Genomic DNA, 16,427 nt, shown 5'->3' on the forward strand with positions numbered 1-16,427 from the left:
AAGCCAGCTAACAGCTCCTTCATCATTACCATCATTGACCCAGCTGTTCGACCAGCCGGACAAGTGCTTTCGTGTCGGCCCAGAATAAACACTCCGAAATAGTGCTGGTGCTGGTACAAAAAAAAAACAAATAATAAAAAAGCTTACCCTGGGTAAGCTTACCAACCGGCAAGTGTCAGCCAAAGGTACCCTCCTTCTAGCCTTCTTGGCATTTTTTTTTTTTTGACTGGTGATACAATGTCTCGATGCTGGAACGACCACCACCAGAGTTGTGCTTCGTTTTGTCCGACACTTTATGGCTGTAACGAAGTGCTTATTAGTTTCCAGACAGAACCGACCCCGTTTTTTTGTGCTTGTATGTGTTCTTAGACGAATCAAGAAGAATTGAGGCACCCGCCCTTGAGAACAGTCGTGCGCCGAAAGAAGTGTCTTCTTCGTTGTGGGTCTGCATTGTGGGTAAACGCTGGCACAGTGGCTCCGTACTTCATGAACATCCTGCCATTGGACGTGGAGAACGATAATCAAATTCCAATTGCAATCTAAAACTCCTCCCAAGTGTGGAACGTGATGAACTGGTTTGGGGTTCCGTTCGGCGTTAAGCGTAATACAACGATACCGGGTTCTCGGTGACGTGACGATGGATTTATGAATTGATATCAAATTTTACTCTTCTCTGTATATCTTTTTATTTTATGTGTAAGCGAAAAGTATACGAACGAATGGAAATATTGCGATGCGCTTGTTTCGTTTGAACCGTATTTCATTCATCACAGACATGCGAAAGGATACAACTTGTAGCTTCAAATGTCCTTTTTTGGGTGATCGCTCGATATGATACATTGTTTGACAATGAACCTAGCTCTTACGGCCCGGATGTTAATAATTCATAAATAAATACATCTTTGTTTTATGCTGCTATCAATATTTTTTTTGTAATATCTTCAACAAGTTCTATTTATTGCTACGTTTATTATAGCGTTTTTTATAGCAAAAACCTAATCTTCAAAAAGATGTTCAAAAATTTGCCTAAAAGTATGCAAGCTGCTCTACACGTAGCATTTTATTCCTTACTGCATTGTACTTTTATCCTTTATCTTTATAAAAGAGTGTTTTAAAACAAAATTTGACTAATATTTAAACAATGTTTAGGAGCGGTTTCACTCAAAAGCTGCCGATTTAAAATTCTCCAAAAAAGAAACACTGGCTTGGTTCTAACAATTACACAAAATTTGTAAATTATGCTCAAGCACGACACACTGCAGCCGTGGCACCGTACTTTGCAAACGACCGCAATGAAAAGTGATACCGACCGCCACCGACATCCTGAAGAATGCACAACAGCAGCACTAACACTCGCAACATAAATTTGTTCTCATCTACGCAGAAAAAAAACGCTCCTCTGTTGAGGTCTGTTTCTTCGCTGTCCCATCTGTTTGCGGAGTCATAAAAATGTAGCACACAGCAGAAAGACAGCACCAACACCACCAATGGAACGTACTGACGCATTCTAACGACCGTTCGCCACTGCACACTGGACGGGGCTCTTGACCTTTTCGTAGCAGGGCGAGGTCATGTTGCGGGTACTGGAACCGAGCACGAACAAACATTAATGTGCAACCTGAACCTCGTTGGTTCTCGGGCTTTGAGGTGGAACACAACAGAGCGGTAGAACCGACCGCAACACGTGTCCCCGGGTTATTAAGAACGCGCGTTGGCTCTAGCGGGTGTGATTACTTCTGGTGCACGCTTTTGCACTTGCCAGGGAATGTCTTTTGCAAAAGAATGTAGAGCAGGGTTATTTTTCCTTTTTAACGACTTGACATAAATTTATGTACATGGGCATAAAAGCAATAACAATTATTGAGCAAGCTGGTTTCGGAGACGCAATGAAAAAATAAGGTAAGACAGGTTGGCTTAAAGTTACCATTGTGCTGACAAGAAGAAGCGTTGTACAATTCTTCACAAACGAGATCTTTGAAAACGCCAATTTGTAATGTATTATGCATACTTTTAGGAACAAATAATTGAAATTTTGAAATGAATAAAAGTTCTAAATTCAAAAGAATTAAATTTTGAAAAGTATAACTTGAGAAAGAAAAGTTATAAATGATACAACTAACAACTAATAAAATCAGCCAAATGACAATTCTAAGTTAAATTCAGATAAAAGAAGTTTTAAATAAAACAAAAGAAAAACAAACAACAACCAGAAATGAAACTAGAAATTGATAAACTTGGTAGCAGAAACGTTCCATGAAATGCGTGAAAATTACTGTTTAATTTCGTTGATACTAAAACAACATTGGATGATTAATAAAATTTTCTTAACCACCGTACCGACAGCAATTGCGGTACAAATTTAGTACACTCGTCAATTAATTTCCCGCCAAGGAAAACGTAAATCATGTGTCACACGTAACGTTTTCCTCACTTGTATCAACCGTTCTTATCACATCGTTTCGTTTTTTTTTCTTCCTACAACAGCTTCAACCATCTTCAGCACCGTTAAGATACGATGTGAACCGGAGGCACGTTAATAATTCAAGCACATGCTTTCTGTTCGATAATAATGCATGCGAGCGTCTCCACCATGCATACCAGCACGTGATCGTATCGTCTCAAGATGTCGTCCAAATGGGTCGCGCTGCACGATGGAGGCGCCTGGTAGCGCTCATCTATCGCACCAAGTTACGAGATGCGCCTGCTATATTTATTATGCACTTGAGGCAAAGTGCAAGCATGGGCGAACCGGTTTTTGTGGGGGGGTTGAGGATGCGCAACGGGAGTGTCGTTGAACGTCTGCGACAATTTGGAGAAAGTAATGCCGGGCTGAGCGGTCGGAAGCTCTCGCCCAGTGCTCAGGGTGAAATGAATGGTTACGTGTGAATAACTCGACCCCCGGCGCAAATATGTACGACCAATTTTCTTGTCATGCCGACGAAACTAGTCAGTACCGTGTCTCGCAGCCACTAGCTGCTATCGCGGGAAAGGAAAGAATCGGTGACGGCTGGTACGGTTGCAATGAACCGTAATCCTTTAATGTTTGCTCTCCGGTTCTCGGGCATGCATTATTAAAGGGAACCGTTTTCCAGTGGTGTTTATGGTATGGAGCTGCTAGAACCAAGAAAACGGAATGGAACACACGTAGAAAGGGAAGGATTATTTGCTTAAGAAGGATGCGAATGGAGTACGCTAGTTTGAGAAGAAGAGAATCTTCTCAGCGGAATGTTTGCTTCAAGCAGAGCGAACGAAGGCAACAAGCTTTCCCTGTGCTTTATTAACGAGGTAAGTGATTAGCTATGGTATAGTATTGGGTTGTATGCAAAAACGAGAGATCCCTTCAGATGCACTGGGAACGATAAGCCGTTTTAAGAGAGGATGGGTCTAGCCGATGCTAACACGTTCCCTCGTTTGCTCCTCAAAACTGGCCTTTGCATCGTCTTATGCATATTAATGAATCTGATGATGCTAAAGGAACGGCTAGTTTTGCTAATAACGAACGACATGAATAAGCATCTCGGAATACAAAACAACCCAGCAGCACCCCAAAAAGGGAACCAGTCTCTAGAGCTGTAACGTTTAAAATCTTCACCCAAATCGACGGGAAAGCAAAATAGACGTACAAGAGTCAGCAACAGCTGAAGTAGAGTACTTCAATTTCCCTGTTTCTTACTGTCAATTCAACACTGAATTGGTTTGTGAGTGAGACACCCAACTAAAACCCTCGACACATCTTACCTCCAGTAAGGTTGAAAATGAAATTAAACCAAATTAAGCAGTAATTAAAACTGAATGATATTGCCAGTCAGTGCGCTACACTGATGTACGGATTTCGCTGCTTCATGGAACGGTTCATCCCTCCCGGATGTAGAGGCCGATGCTGTTGAGAAGGTTTTCACCGGATACCATGATTGGTACTAGCATGGTACGTCATCAAACACTAAGTGAGGTTAATTTAATCCCAGGTGCAACATTCGTACATTGAGGATGTAAAGATTTACGTGTGAAAACCATCATTCATCGGAAGAGTAATAAATTTATTTGTAATTGAATAAATGTTTAAACTCGAAATCCATGTTGTGCAAAAAATATGGTTTTGTGTTGTTACATGTTGTAAGAGGATGTTAAGATGAATGGGTCATCGATTTAAGCATAAAACTTGATTGAACAACCAATCACAACAGATATCACAAATAAAGTTGATGATTGAGTTATAATAACCATTCGAGACGTGATCTCTTCTAGTGTCTAGTATCCAATCAATGCTTTTTTTTGGATGCCATTTTTCAAGCGTCTCTTCATTCTGATTTTTTTTCTGTTTGGTGAACGTATCACAATAAAATGCTTAAATTGAATAAACCATCAATATAATAGTCCATTTAATGTTATTATGCTATCAGGCAACCATTAGGATTTATTATCTTGGTAGGAATTTTTCAGATTGATTTCAAAATTAAATTGATCAAAACTATTAAGCGGCAAACACCACGCTTCTCGGGCATTGTCCATTCTCGTAGTCAATCTCCCATCATCGTTTTTATTTCTTCTTCTGCCCTATGAAAATGGCTAGATAATACAGAAAATATTCAATTATTCCAATTCAATTATTGAATTGATTTTATAGAAATGGTACACCAAAAAAAAAATTGGCCTGAATATTAAGAGCATTGATTGAGGGAATAAATATCATCACTTCCCAGTAACAAAACGCTTCCACTAACATCAAATGACCACCGGTGAACGTGCCTGGGATTGGAATGTCTGCTAAGCGAATAAACTCCATTTCCGCTTTACGTGTTACATTTACGTTTAATCGTGTTAGAAAATGGATTTTCGGGGTTTTTTTTTAAATTAGATTTCAGAAATTATTTCAAATTCTTGTGGTTTCAAAATAATGTAGAAAACAAAAACACAATAAATCTTTTTATATTTTCATCGCATAGACAAAGAGAACTTTAGAGGCATTATTCCTTAAAAAACGACACCCTTATCGCTTATTACACCAGCAAAACGATCCCAGTCTAGATCCAAAAAGAGCTTTATTGTCGGTTAATTATTGTTATTACGGCTTTCCTCACTCACACGATACTTGCTGTTTCATTTTTTCACCCGCAACGAAACGGTCATTTTTTTTGCAACGAAAATGAACGAAAACGTGGGACCAAAAAGCATCAGTTTCATGTGGCATCCCGGCCACCCTGCAATTAAAGCCTTTCCAGCTTATCCTTAACCTCCAAACCGAACCCTGTTGGACAGGGTTGAATGTAAAGGTTTCCGCTTCATTTAGTAACTATTAATCTCGTACCGCTCACGTGGGCACGGTCACCGCAAACGGGGTGGTTGTGATAATTTGCATGCAAAACCGCACGCTGTGCAACATCTTCCACTGGGTTGGTGCTGGGAATGGATGAAAGATTCCTGGAGACACACCACCTGGACTTGTTCAAAAATATGGGATAAGAAAAAGTTTTACACAAAACGTTAACCCTCTAACCGGGTTAGAGAGATACTATGGGAAAATGTTTGTCAAAAACTTATGTTAAAATATTTTGTTCAAGCAATTAATAAAAGAAAAATCTTTTTGCATTCAAAGAAACAATTATATTTAAATTAAGTGTTCTTAAAAATAAATAAAACAATTTTATTTTATTTAACATTTTTTCATTGTAACTTTTCATTTAAGAACCATTTGTGGAAACAATATTAAGAGCAAAAGGAAATCCAACCTCTTTTCTCATCCCCTCATATTTTCAGTTTATAATCTTAAGCCTTTTGAACCATTTGCCAGCTTCTCGGAAAGCACTTAATGCTACCTCCAGGATCCACTCTCATCGTGGAAAAAGGAAAACTTTACCAGACATTTCCCAACACGGGCACGGACAATCTAGGATGGTTACCACAACCGTATCTTATCTTCATCAAATGATATTTTTATCTCAGCAGCGGTCACTATCCTTGTGCTAATGTTAGACAGATACTGCGCACGAGAGATTAACATATGATTTGAAAGTTAGCTTTCAACACACCGAAAGGATGATGGATTGATCCGTGTGCTCGTCAACAAACTCCTCTACAGAAACGATAGCAAATAGAGAAAAAAAGCAGAAGCTCTATTCGGTCGTCAGTCTGATGATAAATTACAAACCAACCACCCTCCCTAGAAAATGGCATCCCACTCCATCCAAAGTGGAAATGGCAGTTCATTTTGAGTGAACTAAAAATCATGCTACAGCAAAACATGTAACGTGGCACCGGTCCGGTTTTTGCAAGGCTTATCTAATCTGGTTTTAAAATTAACCTCAAATTCGCAACGTCATCGTCCGTGGTTGCCGGGTTTCCCGGGGTTCAGGAGGGTTTTTTTTCGTTGCCGAAACACCGACCGTATGCTCCGCTCCATGAATCACGTACCGTAAATTATGATTAATGGAGAGAAGAAGAATTTAGGATGTGGTTTGCTCGTATCGGATTTCTTTTCCAGCATAAAAGACCGAGCTGAAAGTTGTGCTGGGTGGATTTTTGTGGGGAGGGGGGATAGAACGTTACCCAGAATATGTTGGTTTTACTAACAATTTCTTATTAAGATAGCACGCATCGTGTGTCTAGTCTGGGCAAGTGGCAAAAGTTCATCACAGTAAAACCGAATTACCCTACATCGAAGCAATATGCAATAAATTGCCTACAAGAATTCTACTCATCTCGCACCTCGTCTGCCTTATTTTTAGCGTGCCAGTGTCATCTTTTTTTCCCGAACCTGCCATTCCGTTTTCCATACCCCCCGCAAAACAAACGCCATTGCGTTCGGTCGAGTCTCTTGTTGTTGATGCTATTTAGGGCTAGTCCCATCCCACCTCAAACGAAAAGTGTGTCGTGCCGTTTCAAGAGAACTAAGCTTCAATTTCTCACAACCGACTGCATCGGACTAGTGTTTGCCAGTGGGTGGACACGGGGCAAGATTCCTATGCCCGTTCACGTGGGTTGTTTGGAGAAAGGTCGCCCGTAGCTACAATGTTTACCCATGCCCCAACACCACTGTCACCAATGCCGGGAAAGAATGGTTCATTTCGGATTGCTTAATGAAATACGAAATAACTTGTCAGCGTGTAGCGTCATTGGATAGCCCCAATACGCCCGTTTGCGAGTGTGCGGTGAAAATCTTTATTAGAATGACAAAACCAGATTGCCTGTTCGGTCGTGCTTGGGAACATATCGTACCAGCGTGTACACGCTGCTCGTGATCCTTCGAGTCAATAGAAAATCATCCACTGTCAGCTTTCATTTCGCTTCATTTCGATAATCTCGAGAAAAAGCCTCAATACATGGGAAGGTGGGGAAACAACAGTTGGCACAAAGTATTGAGGAATTCAAGCGAACTAGAGCGAGGGAGATGGAGCGAGAAGAAGATGAAAGGTAATAATCACTGCCACAAGAGGAGCATGTTCCCTTGTCCAGAAACACATTCCAATCCTCGCAACTACTTTTACCGAGTACGATCGGGTGAGTTTTTGGTGACTTCGATTTTTTTTTTGCACTCAAAATACTTAAACAACCTCTAGACAAACACAAACTCCGTTCGGAGGGCTTTCCCCGTGATGATACACCACACACAGGGCGAGTAGGGCATGCTTTTTCGAAGGAAGCATTTTGAGTGAAAATATTTTCCCCACTCACCAACGATGGAATTCTTTCACGAACACACACACTGCGAGAATGGAGGCAATAATTTGGAGCATGGACGATTACTAGTTCACATAATTTCGTAAGGATTAGCGATGATCCCTTTTTTTCTTTTCTTTTTTTTTGAAATAAAATGTATCACGAAAAGAATGGAAACCAAAATTCCTGCACTAGCATTAAAATTCCAGTTCAGTACTTAACACTTCCTTTTGGTGAGAGATACGCTTTTCGTAGTGAAAACGTATGCCCAAACCAGGTCATTATGAAAGGAAATCATTTTTTGATCGAATCATTATTTATGGCCATTAAAACGAGTATCAAGTTGAGTAAAATACTGTCCTTAATGTAAGTGGCTATAAAAAGGATTTAAATAATAAAAAATAACTGCTGACAGTGATGCATTGAGATGCATCCTTTGGTTCAATTTAATTCTTAAATATATTTATTACTTTTATTTAATTGATGTCATCCACTACGGACACATTTTCATTGTTGGAAACCCCTCTTTCGCATATTGATTATCATTTCGATGACCCTTTATCAATAAACCATCTTCCCACGAACGATCCACACCGGCCAGACTCCCAAAAGTGTATTTACTCAAGTGTCCCGTCAATCATATTGAATTACCGCACCTCGGCCGAGTGTCACGCCAATTAGTCGATTGCAGTTTTATCTGGAGGTTTTTGGTTTGAAGGGTTTCTGCGGTTAAAGTGAAATGTGGATTAAAGGGGCTCACCTAACCGCTCTGACCTTTGTGACACCGAGAGCACTTAATCGACTGATAATGTGTTGGGCTTTATTGGGTTAAAGTGAGTGTTTGAAATACTGTTCAAAAAGGTAATTGTATTCCACGATACTGTTGGGTGACATTTAATGCCATTCCTAAGCTTGAAGTATGCTCTATGTGTTTGTCTTTGAAGGACTATCAAACGATCGCAATGATAAGCCATTTGACCAGACATCGATTCAAAACGTTTCTTATTAAGTATACATTTCCGAACCACCTTTAACCCTGCCAATCATCACTCATCGAATCGAGGACACTTTTGCTCATCGGTTACAATAACTTCGTTTTTATATTTTCCTTCCATCGTTTCGAAAGAAAGGGTCGTTCGCAGTAACTTTCACGGCGCAGTAAAAAGTGTACAAAAACTGTACCCTTGCATCACTTGGGCTATTCATGGACATGCCCTTGCCCTTCTCCCATTTTGCCTCGTATGTGATCATTAGGGGACCTAAGGATGGGAGTTCATATCTGCACTGCATGAATCGGGACGAAAAGCGACCGTACCACATGTTTCGCTGCTAACCCAATAAAACCGACGCAAAAATAGCTCCCGGGAGGGTCGTAATTCTGCTCATTGTCTCCGCAGTCTCCGCATGCAATGGTGAATAAAAGCAGCGCAACAACAATGTGGCCTTAAAAAAATGGCATCCGCAGCCACCACCGCCTGGTGAAATGGGGCTGCTAACATTGGGAATTGTTAACCAACGGCTGGACCGGGTGGGTTTATATTGAACAAAAAAAAAAAAGAAAACCAGCATGATATACGGTGTAACCGATTATGTATTGCACCATAAAACATCACGCAACAACAATTTCACAAACTGCACACCCGCCCAACGAGGCTCCGCGCTGAGAGGGTTTCCTTCCGAACGGACGCAAGCCCGGGCGAACGGCAACGTGCAAGACACATGCGTTTATTACGCGTGATGAAATTGTTGTTGGCTTCATATAAATCCCGATACACGGCAAGAGGGTTTTCTTGCGTGGCACGGGAATTGTGTGCTACGGTGGTTTAGTTTTGAAATTTAAATTACGACCCGTGGGCCATTATTAATCTTGCTTCGGTATTGCGGTGACGAATGGAAGCGAATGGTACAAATTAATTTAAAGTACGTACGGTTTGCGTATAAATTATGCTTTTTGTCTCAATGCTTCGGGTTGGGTTGTAGGCAAATTCATCTGGCTTTGGTGTGTTTGTGTGTGTGCATGTTTTTATGTGGGTTTGTAGATCAAATCACAATTACAAAACGGCACGTAGAATCGGTAATGGAGAGATGGGAAAGTAGTTTACATTGCGTAAAGCAGTAATCTATAATGTAAACGGAATAATTTACTCCCTTTAATAGACGTTTAGCGTGAGGTGAATATTTATACATATGACGACTTAGTTGTCAAGCTGATTGATTACTATCATTGCCTTGGGCACATGTTCCGCCTAAAGGTATGCAATTGGCGAAACAAATGAGTTAGTTTCAAAAATTGTTAGTGCTTGTTGGAACTATCTTAATGAGAAAAAAAGAACTCATAAATTAGGGGTTTCGAGCGGTAAAATTAACATGTTCACTGACTTGTTTTTTTCGAGCATAAAATTGTCAGTTTCATTGAATTGTACATAATATAGCGCTGATCTATCACAAGTGCGGCCTGATGTGGCTTTCTTAGCTCAGTTTTCCACCAATTGCAATTTAATTTCTTATTCCATTCTCCCCATAGCTTTACGTCCAGTTCGAAAAGTTACAAAACTGTGTATGAAATATTAAAACCAACAAAACCCTGGAGATTTTATCTTCCCGACATTCAGCAAATGTAACAATTCGTAACGCGTTTAAACGTTGAAAACAATTTACCTGATGTCACTCAACCACCCCCGAGCGGGTGATTCGGGGTATCTGCTCTGTCGCAAAGAATTTCGTCCGTTTTTCTTTTGTTTTTTTTTTTTTTGTTATGGTGTAATTTTGCGCTTTTATCCCATCGTGAAGCAGCTGCTACATATACTTGTTACTCACACACGCACAGAATGACGCCGACGAATATATTGTGTTCTGCCGGCGTTAATAGCCGATGAAAACTATCTGTCGGCAACGGAGCTTAACGATTTCAATAATCTTAATGAAAAACTTCTTTCTTTACACCCGCTTTCATGAGTCGAAGCGTCTGAAACCGTATACACTATTTGCCGTGAGGGAATCGTACACTCGCACACTAACACTACACGATCGTCATTAGATTAGCTATCGCATCTGGAGTGTGTCCTGGTTTTTTCTTTACTTCTTCCCCTGGAAATGGAAAACAGTCATCCATAAACTTTATGGTATCTTTCCTGCATCCTTCCTTCAACCGGCCTCGGTTTGCCAAAGCAGTCCAATGTTCGAGACGTAACGAGATATTTGACACTCAATGTTCCCGGTAACTTTTATGAATAATTCATCGTCAGCTCAGCTGCTTCGGAGTGCGTTCAAGGCCAGCCCGAAGGTGTCACACTCGGATTAAGCAAAACGTTGCCTTGGCGCAGGAAAAAGGAGGAGTAAGTTTAGGAGGAGGGGGGAACAATTGATGTGCGGTTGAAGGAAATTGGAGTGGAAGTGTTCTCCAGGCCGAGAAGACGGAGAAGGCAGGCGAAGTAATAGTAATCAAAAAAGGGTTCGGAACTGTTGAACGAAGGAATCAAAAAGTTAATCTCGCCAATTTTTCCCACTTTTCCTTGTTGGTGCTTGGCACTTCAGAACTATAGCGGGAAGCGAAAGGCATTGGGCAGTGAATCGTTTGCTCACGAAAGTTTTCCCTTGTGCACAAAACAGCCCATATCTTACGATGTTGGTGATGGTCAATTCTTGTGGTTGATGAGTGACAAAATGTTGACAGACTTTTATGTCGTCATAAAATAATAACTTTTCCTTAACCTTCATTTGTATTTTCCTACGAGGAGGAATTATCTACTCGAAGCGTACAATCTCAAAGCACAACAAGATTTATCCATCTTAAAAAAAGGGAAAACCGTTGACACAAACACGAACTAGAGCTACTAACACTACGCAAGGTACGACCGGGGCTATTCACCGCGTTGTTGAAGAAAAACAATAGACCCTCGGGGGAAGTTGTGTGTATGTGTGTTTGTGTGTCTCCGTGTAGAAGAGAAACATTTTTCATTCCCTTTCGTTCTTTTTTTTCTTTCCTCTCCATGCGATATTCCAAATGAGCCGTGAAAATGGAGCTTCTTACAGTGCCACCATTAGGTCTTTAGAAATGGGAGGATTTTTCCCCCCGAATATGTTGTTTCTGGATAATACACAGTATTTGGCACAACATTTCAATGATTGTGAGCTTTGCTTAGTCACCGTTTTCCCGGGGTCACTAGCTCAGGTCGAGACTTTTCACTTCACGTATGGCAACAGATTACGCCTTTTCGAGTTCCGTTTGTGTCTTGGCAGATAGCCAACTGAACAGGCGAAGAAAATTCGTTTCGCAAAATGACCGGAAAAATTCTTCACAGCAATGCACACACACACACACACACACACCCACACGTCTTTTTAACTATCGTACCGGTTGCGTTATGGAACACGGGAAAACAAAAGCCACAAGATGCACGACGGTTTTTTTGGGCACGACAATTACGATACGAGCACAGGAAGAATGCCCCAATACGTGTTTTCCGACCGCCGTGACGTCACTCACTAAGCACCGCTCGCAGCGAAACACCACACCGTGTGTGTGGGACGATCGGTCGCCTGAAGACAACAAATGCAACATACACGCGCGCATACACACACACACAGATGGAGAGAGTGAAATTCATCTCGCACACACCTAGAGTGCGCCGTGTATAGACAGTCACACGCGCCGAAGGATGCCTGCCGGGCAGAAGTATTTTACCACCATGCACCACGCTAGTGCCTGGGTTTTCACTTCCGTGTGTACTGCAAAAAATAAAAACTGCCACTGCTGCAATGTGTCAATTGTGTGGCGATGTGAGCTCGGTGAGCTCGATGAGAAGCTCAGCTTCAAAAAGGTGAGTTTGGTACAAGGGTTGATGAGCTGCGACAGCATGTATGTACGATGGATGGATGCTGTGAATTGTGTCCCGTCGGTAAGGAAGACAGATAGCCATGAGATAGTTGAACGATGATTCATCTCATCGTGAAGGAAGAGCTCACGCGAGTGAGACTCACCACAGCTCGTTTCCGGGAGGTACTTTGCTTCTCTAGTGTTGACTAGGCAACTCTCACAAGTTGTGCTTATCGTACCTATATTAGTTGGCTCTCTATCTCTCTCTCCGCACAAACAAATATAAGGTAGCTCCAGTGTCCTCGCATTTCCAAACGTGTGACCGGTTCGTTCAAGATGGTGAAAAAATGTTTTACTATTTTTGCTCACTACTTTTATTATACCGAAAGTTGGGAAGGATTTCCTTTGCTCACTGTTATCTTAAAACTATTTTGCTAAAACGATATCTTTAAAAGCTCGTTTAAAGCACGCAAACTTCTACACAAACACAAACACACACGGTGAACCTCCGAATGGGTTAAAGACGAATTCGTTTGATTCACCGTTTTTATTTTGTTTGTCCAAAAAGGCCCTGTTTTCCACAACCGTAGCTAGCGTAAGAGAAATATTGAATTGTTTCGCGAGAAAGACGAGAGCGCCAAAAAGCATGCTAACGAGAGCATACGCTACGAAAGCCAATCGAGCATTTTGTTTGGCTTGCATCCACGCAAGCAAACACAATGCGCACACATAAACACACCGAACACCCCTACAAACCAAAACAATAACAGTCCTTTTGCCCTGTGAGTCAGATGTGTCAATTCTGTCAATGTTATTCTTCTCCTGTTTGGTTTTTGGTTGGAGACGGCGGTGAGCATGAGCTTTTTTATGCCGAGCACGATAAAAGGCCCCCGTCACCCGTGTCGGGCACACTAACACACCATCATCTGCTGATGGTTGAGTGTGAGATAAAGTGGCACTAACACTCACCACTGAGCAGTTAGAACGATATTCACCACACAGCACAGCATCCGTTTTGGCCAGCAAACGGAGGGAAGTGAACAAACTCACCACAAAACAGATGAGCTATTTCGGGTGTACGTTCGGGTTCGTACTCGTACTCGTTTTTCTTTTCTTGCTTTGCCAACACCAAACGGGTCAGCAAAGGAAGGAAATGGGATAGGAATACCGAGTTCGGTGGTGAGTGTGTTCGTGTGTTCCGGTTTCTTCATTGAATAAGGCATGTTCTTGTGGAATCACGTACACTGTTTTACGCCTCGTACGAAACGGAAAGACAGAATGCTTTAACGGATACCAACACCAATCAAATGCAATGTTGCCAAACAGCATCCGTTTTTGGGTGAACTGATAATTTCTGATGGTTTTTTTCCTCCCTGGTGTGGCTTTTGAAGGTGAGTTGCAAGGAGGCTGTATTAGGAATGGTTCATGAAATTATTACGAAAAAGAGAAATTTACGTATATATTTAAAATTGTTACATTTCAGTAAAAGAAGACGGTAATATGTGCAAAAAGATCTATATAGATGACTCTTAAATTTAAAATATAATAAAGTACTAGGCGACTCCATTAGAAAATATGAAATAGAAAGAAATTATTATGATTCCTATAAAATACCAGGCGTCTCCATATGAAAACATGAAATAGAAAGAAGTTATGATAACGAAAACTATTTTGAATTGCTATATAAAGTAAAATAACATGGTAATATGTGCAGTACGAGCTGCAAAAATTTTTATAAAAATTAAAATTTTGTAAAGTACCAGGCGTCTCCATTAATAACTTTTGCTTTTTTTTAAGAACCACGTATTTATATTGTTTTTGATGTGAATATTTCTCACTTCTTTATAAAAAAAAAACAATTATTTTCATACAATTTTTTGTTGTCATAATAATTTTAAACATTTTATGTTCAATTCAAACACGATGAATTCTGGGGAATGTTGGTTGGATAAAAATAATTCATTGTGTTGTTTATAATTAATTTTCTCAACAGCGTTAATAAAATATAGGAACTTATCATCTTCATGTTTTTAAACATAAAAATGTTCGAAATAAATAAACTTATAAATTTATAAAATAAATCTACTAAATTGACGAGAAATAACAAAACCATACTTTTGTTAATGTAAACATGAATTTACCTAATCACATATAGAGTATCTAGAGTACCATTGAAAACTATCTTAATCAAAACCAACAAAAACTCGGTTCTAACTGATGCACCATTTTCCTAACCCGCAGGCACTTGTTGAACAGTTTCCGCGAAATGCGCATTCATCTAGAACAATGCACGGCAAACGTTTCACACCTGGGCGAAAGCCCATTAAAGGTTGTACCCATCCATTTCAGTGCCATTGTTCAAACCGCATCCATCAAAAACCTGCCAGACGACTCGCACGGTTTTCTGCATCGAAACGATCCATGATCGATCGTACTGATCGGATCAGACAATGCGTTGAATAAAGGCTACAACCCCACCTCAACAATGCAACGCAAAGCAGCAGGGTGTATATTCCGTTATGCAAAACCGGATATTTTACCCATTTTGCTCGCACGATGGACAGAAAAAAAGCGAAAAGCTAAGGGCATGAATGGCATTGAAAAAACATTTCCACTGCATTGTAAAATACCGATGCATTATTGCAATAACGAAGCGGAGAAACGGGGAGCGAATCGAAATGCTCACAATCGTAACCAAACCTAGCAATAAATTGTCGTTGCGCTTTCGGCTTCTGGTACTGGGAGACTTCTTGCCGGAAAGTGTGCCTTACAACGTTGCGTCATCGTACCCATAAGAAGTCATACCTAAGGGTATGAAGGGTGGAGAGTGCGAAGGTGTTTGTGTGCAATGCAAATGCGGCACTGGCTGCCGGCTGTTCGATTGATATCGAAATGAAAGCATCGATGCATAATCAGCATTTTCACAGCCAGTTCCATTTACTGCGGCACGTACGACTACTGCACGACAGCTGCAACGAACGACCGCGCTCCGTTTCTTGGTATACGCTCCCCATTTGCAATGGCGGTAGGTTGAATTACTCCTTCGTTACGTGACAGCAGGGAAACTCGGTTTCGAGAAAGGGAATACTAAGGCGAGAATGCGCTTTCAATACACACAAGTGTCACATTCAATGCACTCGAGATCGATTTTGTTATGAAAAAGGCATGGATCGAAGAAAGGAGGAGAGAATCGAACGAGCGTAGGATGGTGGAAACTTTCACACAAATGTTTCGCTTCCCCTGTTCAAGGTGAATGGAGTGGTTCTGTGAAGTACCGCAATCAAAAACCACCCCCCAAAATCGAGGAGGTAAACAACAATCTCCCAACAGGAATGGGTGCAAAATAACAGCAAAACGGAAACAAAATTATTGACACACATAAAGTCAAATTGTGTGCAAATCGATTACTGGCACTCACTTTCACATCAATCGAAACCGATGAAAGAAAATGTAAACCATGTTATGAAGTTTTCCTCAGTGTTCCCGTTTTTTCTTTCTGGAAGGAGCACAAACACAATCATTTCTAGCGCACCCCGTCCGCTGACAGTGGGTACAAACAGTTGCGTTAAATTGTTATCACCAGTCACATATCACCGGTGCATATGTTTCACGTGCGGCAGGCGAAAAACCCCATGTTTGGTCGCTAATTATCCGCACCACCAGAGCACGGACGGTCAGCGCGTTTTCGTTTGTGTAAGCAATTAATTTTCCGCAGTATGCATCCCACGGGGTGTGTCGGCTGTGGGTGTGATTTGAAAACAGGGATGCAACGGTGCACGTGGTTAGCAAATTAAACTACTGTTTGCTTACGAATGCTGTACCCGAATACTGATTCGATCGATACCACTTCGTTGGTTAAATGTAGGTTTGGTCAATATTATCTCAGTGACTTGGTTATAAAATATATGTTTAAACAAAGGTTAATTCTTGTGACGTTAAGCGCGTCTTTGATATAGTT

General features: G+C 41.0%; 1 protein-coding gene across 4 annotated transcripts in view; it reads right to left on the bottom strand.

The window, feature by feature from the left end:
* LOC125763711 (uncharacterized) overlaps nt 1–16,427 on the bottom strand; it is a 107,067-nt gene that overhangs the window by 45,011 nt on the left and 45,629 nt on the right. The window contains exon 1 of one of the 4 annotated variants that reach the window (XM_049427110.1): nt 10,312–10,982. The exons of the other annotated variants lie outside the window; for them this stretch is intronic. The gene's annotated coding sequence lies outside the window, so the exon portion shown is untranslated. Of the gene's footprint in view, nt 1–10,311; nt 10,983–16,427 lie in introns of those variants that run through there. 4 annotated transcript variants of the gene reach the window in all.

Source organism: Anopheles funestus, chromosome 2RL (genome assembly GCF_943734845.2).
Source record: "Anopheles funestus chromosome 2RL, idAnoFuneDA-416_04, whole genome shotgun sequence".
In the NCBI taxonomy this organism is placed as follows: domain Eukaryota; kingdom Metazoa; phylum Arthropoda; class Insecta; order Diptera; family Culicidae; genus Anopheles; species Anopheles funestus.